The sequence below is a fragment of the Microtus ochrogaster genome, unplaced genomic scaffold, assembly GCF_000317375.1.
Source record: "Microtus ochrogaster isolate Prairie Vole_2 unplaced genomic scaffold, MicOch1.0 UNK2, whole genome shotgun sequence".
NCBI classification, from domain to species: Eukaryota; Metazoa; Chordata; class Mammalia; order Rodentia; family Cricetidae; genus Microtus; species Microtus ochrogaster.
Genome location: NW_004949100.1, coordinates 7,371,585 through 7,378,516, shown reverse-complemented (window position 1 = coordinate 7,378,516; position 6,932 = coordinate 7,371,585). Strand labels below are relative to the sequence as shown.

General features: G+C 48.5%; 1 protein-coding gene across 2 annotated transcripts in view; it reads left to right on the top strand.

Moving 5' to 3' along the window:
* The first annotated feature begins 1,019 nt into the window (after window positions 1-1,019).
* Klf12 (Kruppel like factor 12) overlaps window positions 1,020-6,932 on the top strand; it is a 376,554-nt gene continuing 370,641 nt past the window's right edge. The window contains exon 1 of one of the 2 annotated variants that reach the window (XM_026788334.1): window positions 1,020-1,505. The gene's annotated coding sequence lies outside the window, so the exon portion shown is untranslated. Of the gene's footprint in view, window positions 1,506-1,681; window positions 1,765-6,932 lie in introns of those variants that run through there. The other variant, XM_005365358.2, reaches the window with a different exon arrangement.

The window sequence follows — 6,932 nt, the reverse complement described above, 5'->3', positions numbered from 1 at the left end:
CCCCCCCAGCCGCGGCGGGAGGAGCGGAGCCTCCTCCTCCCTCTCCCTGCCCAGAATCTCGCGGATCCTCTGCCCCGTGCGCGCAGGCGGGGCCGCCCGGGATGGCGTCCAGCGCCGGGCTCCCCTCCCAGGACCGAGCACCGATCTGTCCCCTGCTCATGTCCCCGGCGCCCTGGCTGGGGTCCCAGCTCAGTTTGAGTCTCCTTTTCTCCCTACGACGTCGACTTTACTGCTTTCCTAAATCACCCGCGCGGTCTGGCGCCCCGGTGTGCCAGCGCTGCTCTGAGAGGCACACACCCGCACCTCGCCCCCATTCATCCCGCCAAGGTGAATCACGGCCAGCGGGGAGCCCCTGCCTTTCCTGCAACGTGCCGTGCACTCGGACCCAAACAATGATCCCCCAGTCGTTAACCGAGTCTGTCCGCCCGCACCACCCGCGGGGTAGCCCCCGCCGGGACCCCATTGTTGCCCAAGCCTCCGGGCGCCCGGGGGCGGACCCTGCAGACTCGGCCGGCTCCGCCCACACCTTTCTAAGTTAGCTGCGGGTGAGCCGCGGGGACAGTTCGGGCTCGGGGCCCCCTCCTCGTTCACCCCCACCCACCGAGGCTGCGGTGGGGAATGGGCGAGGGCCAGGAGGGCTGACCGCTTTAATCGGCTTCTAATTCTTTCCCCAAGACTGCCTAGGCGCGTGGTGACACAAAAGAGGGGGACTTGGTGGCAGCTTAGCAAGAGTCTCGTCCCGAGAGTTGCCATCAGGGGGTTCATCTCTCCTCGACCCCTAGAATTTCCCTTAGGTTGCGGCTATAAGAGTCGCAGGGGCCATGTGTGGGTTATTTAGGGTGCCGCAGAGAGAGGTGGTGCAGGTGACAGGGTGGCGCGGCAAAGGCCCAGGGCCAGGGGCGGGGGCAGGGGTGGGGCGGGGTGGGGCGGGGTGGTGGCTCCGAGGACCCACCCCCTGCCGCTGGCCAGCCTGGCAAGACGAGGGCTGGGCAGTGGGTGTTGCGTTTTACCTCTGCGATCGGGGAGGGGTTAGTTTCCCACAGGGGATTTCAACCATCACACTCAGAGCCCGCCTCCTAATCCTCCGGCGGAGCGGCTCGGGGCCCCATTTTATGGCAATAAAGCGACTTAGCGCCTGCTGAGCGAGCCCCTCCCCGCCGCCGCCCCCGCCCTCGGCCCCACCCCAGGGCTCGCCCGCAGCGGCGGGGCTTTGTTTCTGGGGAGGAGGACCCGGAGCTCTTTTGTTTGGGGGTTTTCTGTTTTCACCCCTACCCCACCCTACACACACCCCAACCTCACCCCACCCCGCCCCAACCCCCGCGCCTCTCGGATTTCCTGAGCTGCGGGCTGCAAAGGGAGGAGAGCGGCTTCTTGCAACCCCCTCGGCTGGGCCCCGGGGTAATTCGATGCGGGCCTGGCGAGGCTCCCCACGTTAGACCTGGGCTCGCGTCTCGACAGCCTCCACCCACCGGCCCACCCTACATTTAGCGCATCATGTGATCTGGGTAAGTCATTTGCAAGTACAACAGTTCCCTGGGTTGCCCCCCATTCATTTCCTGAGAACTGCAGAGAGCAGCTGAGAGGCTCTGCTTGTGCGTGTGAGTGTGCGCGGGTGACGCCGTGAGTGTGTGTGTGTGTGTGTGTGTGTGTGTGTGTGAGCGAGTGTGTGCGCGCGCGCGTGTGAGAGAGAGAAAGGGCGAGAGAGAGGGGGACTCTGTGTGAGGGAAAGAAAACAATTTCTCCTGCTCTGCAGCTTCTGTTCAGGTCTGTGCCGATTCCGTTTTTTATCAAAATAAACAACCCCCTCCTTTTTTTTTTGCCATCCCAAATCAGATCGTATTCTCTTAACGTGTTTTATTTTTCTTCTGTCATCTGCTCAAGTTAAATCATTTTGGTTGGTCTGTGTTCTTAAATGGGGGGAAAGTGTTGGGAAGCGGGAGGGGGCCAGGGAAGGGCGATGCTATTGCCGAGCCTGGAGCGGCGGTCGGATTCGCGGAGAAGAAAGAGGGTGGTTACTTGTCCCACTCCCTAAACATTTTTAAAAGAACTTAGCAAGTAACGTAAATTAAGCAAATGCTTTGCTTCCCCGACTGGAATTGTTGGTTGCAGTGTTTGCCTGACAGTTGCCAAGGATGAGAAATAAATCCCCAGGGCTGAAAGGGGCGCGCGGGGAGGGGAGGGGGTCGTGGAAGTAGTTGGTCCCTAGCAATGGATGGGCTGGATGAATAGCCGCACCGGGGCTGTGCGGGCAGTGTATGAGCACTGGAGAGTGGAGCGGAAGGGGTTAAGAAGGCGATAACATTGCTGGCATGAATAGTGGTCCTGGCGCTACATTCATTATTGTCTCTGGTCGTAATGATGTGGAACTGTCACTTGCTACTGTGCCTGGTCCATGGGAGTAGCCAGGGGCTGGCCTGTGGCTCTTATTTTCAATTACGAAGGACCTGGCTGGAGTTGACAAGGGACAACTTTGTAAGGCCACCTGGGCTGAGAAGCCGGCGGAACTGGCCTTGGAGCCACTTCTGACCTTAGACGCAAAGCTGTGAGGGCTAGGACTTGACCTCCGCGACGTTAGTAGGTGTTCACGTTAGATGCTCTCCTACTGGGAGAATCAACCCTGCTTTTGTTGGTTAGAGAACTGCCTCCCAGAACTTTACAAACTTTTATCTTTGGGGGAAAGGGTGGGGTGCACTCAACAGTTTTGTTTCTCCGTGCGTTTGAGGCAAATGCTTGGAGGAAAAGTACCAGTTCCTTTGTTAGGTGTCCTGTAGCTTCCCAGCCCCCTTCCCCTGGTCTTCTAGTTTTGCATACTTTACTAGTAATTGCCCTAATTCGGCTGACAAAAGCTGACTTTGTTGCGTTAAAGAGTATTAGTACAACGGAATGTGTAATCTGGATAAACAGTTTCTGTGTTTAGTGTTGCCAGCTCTCTAATTTATCTGTACAGATGGCTTAAGTCTCTGTTCTGTATAGATTGTTTTAAATACTTCTACTGGTTAATAGAATTCTCGAGCGAGCACTAAGGTATTTTAACTTGGCGTTAATATTCTGTTTCCCTGTAACACCGGAAAGACAGGCAGAGGACCTATTTACATTTAGTGCCTGTGCATCTAGTTGCGTCTTAGACGTCTGCCAATCAAATACACGTCATCCTGCAAATCCACCTCGAAGCCTTCCTGCCTCTTTCTTAGTGGAGGAGAGAGTTGTTTGGATAAGGGAATGCTTTGAAAGACATTTGGTGGCTTTTCGCAAGCAGCAGCTTCTGATGTGAATAGGATTGGTCACTTTGATGAGAAAATAAACCGTCATCCAAGACATCCTTTTAAAACTGGCATTTAATTACTACAGAGGGACCCCTCCTCCCTTAGAAAAAAAGCCTGGTTTACTAGTGGGTTTTCATCTCAATGTTGATTACATTGAGAGAGAGAGAGAGAGAGAGAGAGAGAGAGAGAGAGAGAGAGAGAGAGAGAGAGGAAAAAGAAAAACAGGTAGAGATTGGTTACGTAAAGAGTATATTTTTAGGCTTGAAAAAATTTAACCGTAGACTCTTGTTAGGAATAGGATGTTGGAAGACAGACATTTCAATTGCCTAAGTCACCTCTCCATCGGTGCCTCCTGCTCAGTGTTGATACTAGACTGAATAGATCAAGCTCATCTGGGTCTGGGAGAGAGCAATCTGAGCATTTAAAAATTGGCAAGAACGTTTAATGCATTTAGAAAAAAAAGGTTTATTATGCAAACTCATAGTTAATATGAAATACACTTAAACCAGCACAACTAAAATATTTTCACATGAAAATTTAATAATTTATGAGCGGCATCAATTTAACTAATACAGCTGTGTCCAGGCAAATAGAATACTCTTGAGGATTTCTCTTGATTGCTGAGGAGTTTTAGTTATGTGTCTCCTACATAGGCATATTTCAAGGAAACTTTGGTCAGTTCAACTTTATTGGGGAATGACTGTTTCTTAACGGAAAATGGTTGTCTCCTACTAGAAAGTCCTTTTCAAGAAACCCTGTCATCTGGGCGGAAATGGTCTTGGTCTAGCTGTTGAGACCTTGACCTCAGCAACTCTGGGCCGGGTTGTTTACTCCAGCTGCTGCCTCCCTGTGTTCCAACAGAGAAGGTAGTGTAAGCACCCTTTCTCCCAGGGTGCTTGCTGTTCAGTCCTCGGAGCAGGCTCACCCCATAGTGTTTTGATCGGCCAGAAATTTCTCTTTTGCCTTTTTTTTGGTAAAGGGAAAACACATTTTCTATGTCTCTGAGAGTTAGAGGTCATGCCAAGAAACCGTCTGTTAGCAACATAGTGAAATGACTTATTGTAAACCTGGGTGAGTTTTATCCTAGAAAGGCAATGTAAGTACTGAGCCCTCCATGCCTGTATGCAGGGCATTTCAAGTGGGAAGAGTTGGTTAATTTGGTGTTGGGAGAAACTTCATCCAGCGAGGTGATACTTTCAAATAACTGACAATATGTCATTGTCCTGGGTATTTATTCTAATCAATACAAGATCTAAAAAGTATGGAATTTCACATTGATATAAACTAAATAATTTTAAAACAATTCTATAAAATTGGGAGGCCAGAGGATTTGCTTGTATTTAGAAAAGGCATTCTTAAGTGTTTTGGGTTTATAAATGTAGTTGAAGTGTGTGCGTGTTAATACACAGTAACTGCACAAAAGTAGTAATGGCGCAAACACTATTATTGTTACTATTAGTAGTAGTATTGGCATTGTCCCCATTGGGCTCGCATGCTGACTAATGACCAAGAGCTAAGAATCTCCAGATTAGCAGCACTGCCGCCTTCTTGTTTGGGGAGTAACTTTCATTTTTAGGAGTTTGGAAATGGACTGCAGCTTGCATTTTAAAACTCAGAACAAAGGCAGACTGGAGGTACCTGCAGTTTTGATACCATTTCTCTCTCTCTCTCTCTCTCTCTCTTTCTCTCTCTCTCTCTCTCTCTCTCTCTCTCTCTCTCTCTGGCAGGGCAGTAACTTTCATTTTTAGGAGTTTGGAAATGGACTGCAGCTTGCATTTTAAAACTCAGAACAAAGGCAGACTGGAGGTACCTGCAGTTTTGATACCATTTCTCTCTCTCTCTCTCTCTCTCTCTCTCTCTCTCTCTCTCTCTCTCTCTCTCTCTCTGTAATCCTGGCAGGGCTTTAACTCACCCTGTAACTGCCCTTGAACTCCTGGTCCTTCTGGCTCCACCTTCTGGGTACAGGACAGGCATGTGCCCCCACACCCAGCCTATTTTCCTAAAAGGAAAAACAAAATGAAAACTTTTTCATTTTTTAGCTTTTGGGTTAGGCACAGCCTTTGGTTTTAAATGTGTATAAAATGTAAGGGTGAAAAATCTTGCAATGAAGTCCCTGGCAAAGCCCTCTAACCACACAGTCTTAACTCACCAACCACACCCACTCCACTCCCAGATGTAGAATGGGAGCTGACAGATGGGCTTCGCCCTGTGCGTGGAAGGTCAGCTGCCTGTGGCTCTGTCAGCCCTGCTTGGGTTCTAACTCTGAGTGACTTCAATCCATGAGAATTCCTTCTTGGGGGCCTACATGAGCCACACCCAGTCTGGAGTCAGCTACTGAGTGCCTGTGGTAGACACATGTTGGGGACTAAATGGTTGCTTTCTCTATATATTCTCAGTAATTAGGTTACAAAAGGATTTCTCGGTTTGGGGTGTTTATTGTCACGAAGTGGCTTCTTGGGTAATTATACTGCCCTGTAAAATATGCTTTGGTCTGGCAGCAGATCAGAGGCTATCCACTGGAAGAGTTATACTCTGATATGCTCTTTCTTCTTTCCATTTACCTTCAAGTCTGTTTTTAAAAACATAGTTACAGATTCACAGACCTACCCGGTTTATTTATTTTGTTATTTTTAGAAGAGCCTTTATATTTTCACGATTTCCTATATGGATATAATGTATCTTTTTTTTCCCACAATTTCATACATGTATAGGGTGTGTCTTAATGATTTCTATCCAAACCAGCTCTCTCTTCCTTCTTTCCATGGACACACCCAACACACCCCTTCCTATGTTCATGTTCGCCGTGTGTGTGTGTGTGTGTGTGTGTGTGTTGTGTGTGTGTGTGTATGTGCACACACACATGTGTGCGCAATATTCTTATTACTTCTTTATGCAGCAATGTTGACTGATCTTATTGGCTTGACCTTGTGCAAGTCTTGTTCTGGTAAACACAGCTGCAATGAATTAGCAAGGGGAAGAGCTATTGATGTCATGTTCAGATGACTGCACTGCTTATCACTCTTCCCTTCTTTCTACCCGCTCTTCCTTAGTGTCCCACGCCATGGGTGGCATGGGTGGGCAGGTTGTGATGGAGATCTTCCAGATAGTGCTAAACTCACTCACTTCCTCGTTGCAGGTCCTTGCTGCCTGTGTAGTACATGTTTTTGCATATTCACCTGTATGCTGATTGAACTAGTTCAAACAGTATTGCTGTCTACATACGGAGAGAGTAGCTGAGAGCTTTTGTAGGGGTCCTGCTACGTGGAAAGGGTGAGAACAAGTATTTTGGAGTGTTCAGTGACACTTTTCTGCCTGAAAATCTGAAGGTCATGATTATTGCTTACTGGCTTTGATAGAAATTATGTCCAAGGTACAAGTTACTATGATTTTCAGAGTATGTAGCTCCTCACAATTTTTTTGTGATGATGCATATGTTTCCTATATGCATAGGAAATAGTACTTATATTTACGTATGTGTTTCCATATTCTCTGTCTGCTCTGTTGTCTTGCCCTCTCACACCATGGACATTATGACCAACAATTATAGTAAAATGTGACCAAACACAGAGGAAATATTCAGCAAGTCTGTTTAATCAGATTCTGCATTTAACAAAAAGCTAATTTTACGATACAGTTAACAAGCTAATTCATACGAGAATATAAAGTAAT